Here is a 10,112-nt window from a genome sequence, read left to right as displayed (position 1 = left end):
AAGGAAGGAACTTCCTGTAGTTTCGCGGTACTCTCCTCAGATGGCGCGAGATCCCGCTGAGGAGAGAGGTGTGCCTGTTGAAGTCGTGACAAGTTGCTCTACTGATTTTATTTTGTTCGCACAGGTATGTGAGCTCATGGTTTTTTGTTCATTTGTTATAATGTTCATGATAAAACATAAAAATTGCCACTGTTGAATGGATTAAGCAAATTTATAGAAACGTTCATTAGCTGAGACGGCGCGAGATCCCGCTGAGGAGAGAGGTGTGCCTGTTGAAGTCGTGACAAGTTGCTCTACTGATTTTATTTTGTTCGCACAGCTGGTTTTGAATAAATCCTGCTCCAGTGGCAAAACAGCGGTGACCCCCATCTCATCTGTACACAACACAACGCAGAGTTTGATCCCAGTGAGACAAGAGAGGGTCGGCTAGGCCGGCTACAGAGGGACGAATAAAGGTATATCTAATCTAATCTAATGAACTACAATTCTGAAAGTTGATGTGGTGTCGATTGGCCAAAGGGGAATTCAAAACAGAGGCTCGTGGCCCATAACCGTTTATGTGGTAGCTGGAGACTTCAACCAGTGAAATCCATCCATTTTCTGTGCCGCTTATTCTCATCAACGGACTGTATTCCCCACCCGTTACCAGCATGGGGACATTCCAACCCAAGATGAGAACAAACTGGACCAGGTACACAGCAACTTGCCTGGCACAGACCCAGAGTCACACTGCCCCTACTTTTAGCCCAGACTGAGGTCCACTTTTGCAGCTGAACTAGCTCAGTTGGGAGAGCGTTAGACTGAAGATCTAAAGGTCCCTGGTTAAAGCCTTCAAGCTTTCAGCATAATCCTAATTTGCCTTGTGACTTGGAAAAAGGACCTTAACTTCAAAATCCCGCCCATCCAGCCAACCTTGAGTCCACCAAGACATCAAGGTGAGCCTGAGGTTGGCTCAGGTGCTTTTATCACAGCTAGCTTTTAAACCCTTCAAGCCTCATTTCTAATTGTGATTTCTTGTTTTGTTGAAGAAAAGCCCATTATTTCTGGAACATGTTCAATGAACTACAATTTTCCCTCCAAAGGAGAAATCTTTGTCAATTTGGACAATTGTCAATCCGCCCCCACTTTGGACACATCGTCGTGATTCATTGTTTGGCAACTACTTTGTGACTCCACCAGTCCTCTAAACAGCCCATTCCCCATTGATCCCCATTCACATGTAAAAGATCCCCGGTTCAAAACTGGGTGGAAACACGGCCGTTCAATTTGTACAAAAACATGGGAACAAGGACATGTGCTTGATCTCTGAAGGTGTGTACACGAGCAACTGTCCCAGTTTGGACACACAATACATATTCCCCAGATGAGTGATTGAGTGCATCACTGGCCTGCATGGAGTGGCTCAGAGGAAGGAGGTGGCCGCTGTGGTGTCACTGCATGTGTGGCAAAGTGAGCGGGGTAGGTAGTTTGCTAACAACTTCACCTGGGGACTTTCACCCCTGGATGTAACAGGTTTGATCAATCACAAACTCTACATTAATCCCCCAAAACCCACAGAACAAGATCGTGATTTACAATTATAAAAGTAGTTATTTTATGAAACGATTCTCTTAAAATGAGCCACAAACCATGAATAATACAAAGAAAGTGGTGATGGGAGAAGTTATCAAAAAGAAAAGAGGCCTGGGCTGGGGCTTACCACGACAGCGGTAACATAAAGGGAGGGATCCAAACCACACTGCACCCGTGACTCAGCAAACCAAAAGTGGAAAAAAAGTGACACAGGGAAACCGCTGCCGCTCTGGGCCCTCTGCACCTGCCAACAAAAAAGAACGTCCTTAAAAGCATAAAAACAAGGCAACCCTCATACACACTTCAGTAATTAAAAGTCAATTTCAAGAGGGGTCTGTCAAAGAGGGATTCAGGTAACCCTCTCTGGGTTTATGCTGACACTGTTGTCCAGGCTGTATTGCCACTGCTTGACTGGAGGAGGAAGAGGATAGGGAAAGAGAGAGGCAGGTCCCGGAATCAACACCTCCAAGATCGACTGAGGTCTTAAACTGCCCACATGGACAAGCCAAATATCTTCAGGACGAAAAACTTCATGGTCAGACAAGACAAAGGTTGAGCCAGCCACCTGAAGGTTAGATTTTTGATCTGAGTGTCTGATTCAAATCCCTGTTCAGGTGACCAGTGATAGGGTCTGAGGTCCACTAGCAAACATCTCCTTTTTGCCATCAAAATAGAAGGGCAACAGGACAATCCCTTGGTATTTTATGGAAACGAGCGAGGTGCCTGGCTTTTAACTGGAACTGGAAAGACTTGTGTAGCCCCGCTCACAAACCAAGTGTCTTCCTCACATGCACATGTTGCCAGCTGATCCTTGAGATCAGCTGTCACAGTCATTTGGGGAACTCATCCTGGTCCACGTTTACCTCTGATTTGTATTTGACCTCAAGTAAGCAAGTAAACAAGTAATCATACACTAACTGGTAAAGGACAACACAGTTGAAACGTTTGATTGCTGCAGGGTAAGTCGGTTCCACCAAGACTTGAACTTAGATCACTGGATTCAAAGTTCAGGGAGCTAACCATTAGACCATGGAACCTTCAAGGGTAGAGACAGCGCCAGATCCTGAAGTACATCCTGTCAGATTACATTAGAGTTGATATAACTTCACTGATGGTATTGTTCTGGGAATTGTGTAGAAAAGAAGTCCAAGGGCAGGGAGGGCTCGTTCGAGGATTGAAGTCTGGACCTCTCGCACCCTAAGCGAGAATCATACCACGAGACCAACAAGCCCCTGTTTGGACAAATACCTGTGGTCCATATTTCCCGGACAACGCCGCACTGGCGAGTGAGGGCCGAGGTTTGTTGATAAAGGCTTTTTTGTTCCTTCACGGTCCGCATTCTCTGCATCGTGGTCTACATTTTGGGTAGAGGATAATGGGGTCTACTTCCCCCATTGATCTGCTCCTTGCAGTCTTGACAATGGAGCCGCCCACTCCCATTGATCTACTTCATGCAGTCATGGTGGGCGAGAGGTTTGCCGCCGCTCTGCTTTACCATGCTGTTTTTTTACATTATTTTGTTCGCACAGCTGGTTTTGAATAAATCCTGCTCCAGTGGCAAAACAGCGGTGACCCCCATCTCATCTGTACACAACACAACGCAGAGTTTGATCCCAGTGAGACAAGAGAGGGTCGGCTAGGCCGGCTACAGTGGTGCCGTGACCCGGATCCACTCCGCTCCAGGCTGGTTCATCGTCATCGCGGTTCCTGGAGCTGTGGATCAACATCAGCTTGGTCACCAGAGGTTGCTTTGTCTCACATATTAGTGTTAAAATGTTTGTTCACAAGGTTTAAAAAAAAAAAAAAAAAAACTAAGGAAAAAGGATTATTCAAGTGGTTAAAAGTGAGCTTTATGTGTCTTCTGTGGAAAAATGGATGGTAACAGTCAGCTTAACAGTTTCAGTCTTGGTTTTGGGAGAGGTAGGCTGCCTGCCACACCAGTTAGAGATGTGAATGCTGCAGGCTCCCCAGCTTTCTGTTCTACTCGCATTCTTAACCGTACACCTGCTAGTCTTCAGCCCAGTAACGCACTCTCTGACAACTCAGCTACAACTGACCTGGCTTTAAATGACTTGATAACAAGCATTGCACAGCAGGTAGGACAAACTATAAGGGATCAGTTAAAGGAAGAATGTAGAGAAAGTGGTGTTAGAGGCGCACAAGCTCAGAGCAGTGTCGACCAGTTACCTAGTGACTCTACTTACCTTAACCTGACCGGTGCCAAGTTAGTCCTGCAGTCAGATGTGAAAGAGCCTCCTGTCTTCAGAGGAGATGAGTCGGACAAGATCACGTTGTGTGAGTGGGAAGAATTGATGAAAACCTACTTCAAGAAACGAGCCACACCCGTAGCAGAGCAACATTCTGAGATAATGTGTAAGTTAATGGGAAAAGCCAAAGACATTGTAAGAATCACTCTGAGGAGCAGTCCCTCACTGAAACCAGGAGAGAGCCCAGAAGTGATCTACAACATTCTCAGTCGACATTTTGGTGAGGTGAGTTTTTCATGTATGCCCATGGCGGACTTCTACAGTACAGTCCCAACAGCAGGAGAATCTCCTCTAGAGTATTGGGTTCGGCTAAACAAGGCAGTTGATGCAGCAGAAGAAGGTTTGAAAAGGCTAGGTCGACGTTTAGACAACCCCTGCCAAGAAGTTGCTATGATGTTTGTTAAGTACTGTCCAGATCCCTCACTGGCAGCAGTCCTCAAGTTTAAAGCACCGGACAAGTGGACTGTTAGTGATAGTCAAGAGCAAATAGATCCATACCAGATCGAGGCCAGAGAACAGAAACTCTCCAAGTCAAAGCAGCCTGCACTTGTCACGGTTAACATCCAGACCCCTGCACCTGATAATTTGGCGCCGACATGTCAACCCAGAGAGCCTCCTGTGCATGTTGTGAATAACCCAGCAGCCAAACCCCCCTTTGATGAGGGTTGCTTGAGAACACTGATCGGTCTCTTTGATCGTGCTTTATCACAAAATGTCCTGGCCACAGACAAACCGATCCATCCTGCACAGACTTACCAAAGGTCCTGTAGAGTCTGTCAGTCTCTCGAGCACTCTACCCTTGCGCACTGCAGGCAGAAACGCTTGTGTCTGTCATGTTTTGAGCCAAATCACATCAAAAGAAACTGCCCTCGTCGCATGCCTGCTCAAAGTCGGTTTATCCCTCAACCACAAAACTCCCAGCCTTTAAACTAAGTGGTCCGCAGTGGGAGAGGGGTCATGTGGACGCTAGAGAAGAAACCCTCAGTAAAGACAACATTGAACAGCATTATATTAGGGCATGTGCAGCTGCTCCAGTCAATGCAAAGGTGATAGTGCAGAATACACAGAGAATAGGTCCTTTTGATGAACTGTTTTACACTCCTGTCAGCATCAACAACAAGTCACACGTGAAGGGGATGCTGGATTCTGGTTCCATGGCCTGCACACTAAGTGAGCAAGCAGAACTACAGATGTTAAGTGACAATGTCCTATCAAATTCCATTCCTCTGATTCAAGAGATTGTTCTTGTGGGCTGTGGTGGAAAAATCAGCAAGCCCAAGTGCATGTATGAAGTTGAGATGAAAGTGTATGGAGAAACCTGTGTTGTTCCTGTTCTTGTTGTGCCAGGCCAACGTGATGATTTAATCTTGGGCACAAATGTCATCAGATTTCTTATGCACCAGCTGAAGATAACCAGTGACTATTGGCGTCTTGTCTCCAGTGGCAATCTTCTTCCTGAGTGTGAGCAGTTTCTTGACCTCATGGCAAACTCATCCAGGTGGAGAGGTGAGGAGCTCCCGGGAAAGATCGGCACAGTCAAACTTCAGTCACCCTGCTGGTGAGACAAGAACACCTTGTGTGGGGTAAGCTGCCGAATAATGTCCCAATGTCACCAGGAAGTACAGTCATTGTCGAACCCACCTCATCAAAGTCCATGCCACGCAACATCATGGTTGGCCGTGTCATTACGCCACTTTGGGGAGACAGATGGGTTCCCATGAAAGTGACTAACCTGTCCAACAAGCCGATAACCCTCAAGAGGAACAGTAAGCTGGCAGATGTGTCTCCCTGCCTAGCTGTAGAAGACTTTGAAGTTTTCCAGGGTTCCAGTCAGCCTGGAAAAGCTGAAACAGACAACAGTCATGACTATGTCAAGCTCACAGATCTGAAACAGCGGCTGCAACAAGTTGGTCTCAGCAACATTGACATTGACCTGTGTCACGCTGGTAATGAAGGGAAAAAGAAGTTAGTTGAGCTGCTCGAAAAGTACAATGACATCTTCTCAAAACACACGTTGGATTGTGGTGAGGCGAAAGGCTTTACCCACCACATCAGACTTACCGATGAGAAACCTTTTCGTCTTCCTTACCGCCGTGTGCCACCAGCCCACTACCAGAAACTGCGGCAGGTCCTGTCTGAGATGGAGGAGCAGGAAATAATCTGGAAATCAGTGAGTGAATATGCATCTCCTCTAGTCCTGGTGTGGAAAAAGGACGGCAGCTTAAGACTATGCACCGACTTCAGGTGGCTGAATGCTCGCACATTCAAAGATGCGCACCCACTGCCACATCAGTCGGACTGCCTTGCTGCGCTGGGAGGAAACACCTACTTCAGCACCATGGACCTGACCTCCGGGTTTTATAACATCCCGATGGCTGAGGGAGACAAGAAGTACACTGCATTCACGACCCCTGTGGGTTTGTATGAGTATAATAGAATGCCACAAGGTCTGTGCAATAGCCCCGCCTCATTTATGCGCATGATGCTCAGCATATTTGGTGACTTGAACTTCAGCAGTCTGTTATGCTATCTCGACGATTTGCTGGTGTTTGCTTCAACAGAAGAGGAAGCTTTGGAGAGGCTTGAGGTTGTGTTTCAGAGGCTACGACTCCACAACCTTAAGCTAAGTCCTAAAAAGTGTCACCTGATGCGATCTTCAGTCAAGTTTCTTGGTCACGTCATAGATGGCAATGGAGTGGCGGTGGATCCATCAAAAGTTGACGTAATCACAAACATGTCCAAAAGAGATCTGATGGAAGAAGATGGCTGCACCCCATCAGTGAAGAGGATAAAGTCTTTCCTCGGGATGGTATTCTACTACCAACACTTCATTCCAAGTTGCTCTGCCATAGCAAAGCCACTCTTTGCTCTCACTGCTGGACAAAAGAAAAGAGGAAAAGTCAAGTCAAAAGCAAATGCTGGCTCTTTCAGGAAGCTCAAACCCTCAGATTGGTCCGGTGAGTGTGATGCAGCTCTGTCGAAGCTTAAAGACTGTCTTTTGAACTGTGTTGTCCTCAAGCATCCGGATTTCACGCTGCCCCTGATCTTGTCCATTGATGCCTCGCTAGATGGACTCAGCGCTGTACTGTCACAAGTACCAGCTGGACAAGAGAAAGCCCGCCCCATAGCATTTGCCAGTAAGACCCTGAGCAGTTCTCAGAAAAGGTACCCAGCTCACCGGCTAGAATTTTTAGCCTTGAAGTGGAGTGTGTGTGAGAAATTTAGCCATTGGTTGAGGGGTCATTCATTTACAGTATGGACAGATAACAACCCACTCACCTATATCATGACAAAGCCAAAGCTCGATGCTTGTGAGCAGTGTTGGGTGTCCAAGCTTGCTCCTTATACATTCGACCTGAAACACATACCTGGTACGAAGAACACAGTTGCTGATGCTCTTAGCAGAGATCCCTTTGCCACGACAGTCGGTCATCGGCTCATCACAGAGCACTACGACCAACTGCTTGCTGAAGCTGAGGATGTCAGCTATGATGGCATTCAGGACACTCTCCGTTTAAAGGTCCAGTGTCATCGGGTAAAGAAACCACCCCGTACCAGCCCATCATCTCAGGTTAGTCCAACTAAACATCCTTGTGACTCTGTGGCTGTCAAGGCTCTTTTGGATGCTCATGACCAATGGGATACAGCTGCTGAGACCAGGGATGTGGAGCTGCTTCAGTCTGTGCAGGATCTTTTGACACAAGGCCAGTATCCACTTCCTGTCTTCACCTTGGAAGAACTCCAGCGAAGCCAAGAGCTCGATGCCACCATCTCGAAGCTGGTGCCGTTTGTCATTCGAAAGAGACGACCATCCAGGCGTGAAAGAGCAGGTCTTGACTCAAAAGCTGTGACGTTGCTCAAACAGTGGGACCGGCTTCGCTTCCAGAATGGTGTCCTGTACCGTGTGACTAAAGATCCCCTCAGTAAACAAAAAAGGCATCAGTTTGTCTTGCCAGAGACTCTCAAGGAGACAGCGCTGCATGGTATCCATGACATTGCTGGACACCAGGGGCAAGCGAGAACTTTACACCTGGCGAGACAACGCTTCTTTTGGCCCAAGATGGAGTCTGATGCAAGAGATTACGTCAAGTGCTGTCAAAGATGCATTCTAGCAAAAACACCAGACCCTTCTGCTAGAGCACCACTTGAAAGCATCAGAACCTCTTTTCCCATGGAGCTCGTATGTTTGGACTTTTGGAGTGCAGAAGACAGCAGGCAGCGCTCCGTCGATGTTCTTGTCCTGACAGATCATTTTACAAAGCTGGCCCATGCCTTTCCATGCACAAACCAGACCGCCAAGCAAGTAGCTAAAAAGCTATGGGATCACGTGTGTATGGGTTTCCTGAACGGATCCACTCCGATCAGGGGGCTAACTTTGAGAGTGAGCTCATAGCCGAACTGCTCAGACTGTCAGGTGTCTCAAAGTCACACACTACGGCTTATCACCCGATGGGAAATGGAGGAACTGAGCGCTTTAACAGAACGTTAGGCAGCATGCTCAGATCGTTGCCCCTCAAGGAGAAACACAAATGGACACAACAAGTACAAACTTTGACGTTTGCGTACAATGCAACAGTACATGAAACCACCGGATATGCCCCTTTCCAGCTCATGTTTGGTCGTATTCCAAGGCTCCCCGTGGATGTAATGTTTAAACAGGTGCTTCACGACCCTGTGGTTGTCGATCACAAAAGCTACGTGAAAACTCTGATGTCACATCTTAATGAAGCAGCCAGGATCGCTCAAACACATGCAGTCAAGGAGCAAGACAAACAAGCAAGAGAGTACAACAAAAAAGTAAAAGGCACTCACTTGAGCATTGGAGACCGAGTACTCATCGCAAACAAAGGCGAAAAAGGGAAGAAAAAGTTAGCTGATAAGTGGGATCCAACAGTGTACACAGTCAAAGACAGAAATCTGCAGACCCACACGTACAGGCTGGAGGACAATAAGGGCAAAACAAAAGTAGTGCACCGCAACTTAGTCCTCAACATCAGTTTCTTACCTGTGGTGGCGACTGGAAGAGAACTGTGTGACACTGGGAATGAGGATGGATCAAGTGTGACAAATTCCCTGGATTCTTTGGAAGAGGAGAACTCAGAGGAGAGGACAAGCGGATGGGTTATGAGTGAATCAGCAGACGCAGAGAGTCAGGCCAGCCTGAGTGGAGGACAGTCAGAACTGGACCAGCCCAGTCAGGATGCTGCAGAGTTGGATCATGAGGAGCTATCTGCTGATGAGTTGATCCAGTGCGCACCTGGCGGCAGAGACTCCAATAGAGACAGTGACATTAACAGTCTAGCTGCAGAACCTGACTCAGACTCCCTACATTCGTCAGACATGCTTCCAGTAGACACAGACACCAAGTCTAATCCAGACACTGACTGTGACACAGAGTCAGAGTTACTTCAGGCAAGCCCAGTGCTTTCCACAGACTCACAGGTGCCATCAGTAGATGCTGTTCATGACAGAGGCATACAAGTTAACCCATCAGCACCTACAGAACATGTAGTCAGGACACGGTTTGGCAGAGTCAGTAGAAAGGTCAATCGTCTTATTGAATCCATGGTTCAAAAGCCTTTTGATATAAAAGATATGGCAAGTTCATTCAGCAGGAAATCTCAGTCACTCCTAACTTTGTTTTAGTGTATCAAGGTGTCCAGATATGTAATGTGTTGTGATTAATGGACAATGTCACTACCGTAGTGATTTTGTATGCAGTATGTTTTGCAAAGTTTAAGGTGACGGAGAATGTGTATGGCGTACACGGCATCATATCAACCTAGGAGAGACTAAGGCTTGATCACCCTTATGTTCTTTCTGAACCTATTTTGTGGGTTTCTCATGGAAGGTAAAGCTCAGAGCTTTTTAACTACCTCCGTCAGGTTTCACAGAGTGTGTGAATTGTTGTTTTTTTGGAACGCTCACATGTGCAGTCTGGATTTTGGTGAAGTTAGGAGGGGTGGATGTAACAGGTGTGTTCCAACAATTGTAATTCACCAAAAGTCCATCCTTAGTATTTGTTTTCATTTTGTCATATCATTTTCATGTTGAATTATTTATTTTACGTATATTTGTAATTTTATTTTGAAATTTGTTTTATTTTGGTGACTTCCTGTAAGGAAGGAACTTCCTGTAGTTTCGCGGTACTCTCCTCAGATGGCGCGAGATCCCGCTGAGGAGAGAGGTGTGCCTGTTGAAGTCGTGACAAGTTGCTCTACTGATTTTATTTTGTTCGCACAGGTATGTGAGCTCATGGTTTTTTGTTCATTT

This window comes from Doryrhamphus excisus, linkage group LG11 (genome assembly GCF_037039965.1).
Source record: "Doryrhamphus excisus strain RoL-2023G ecotype Guam linkage group LG11, RoL_Dexc_Guam_v1.1, whole genome shotgun sequence".
In the NCBI taxonomy this organism is placed as follows: Eukaryota; Metazoa; Chordata; class Actinopteri; order Syngnathiformes; family Syngnathidae; genus Doryrhamphus; species Doryrhamphus excisus.
This window is presented reverse-complemented; position numbering follows the sequence as displayed.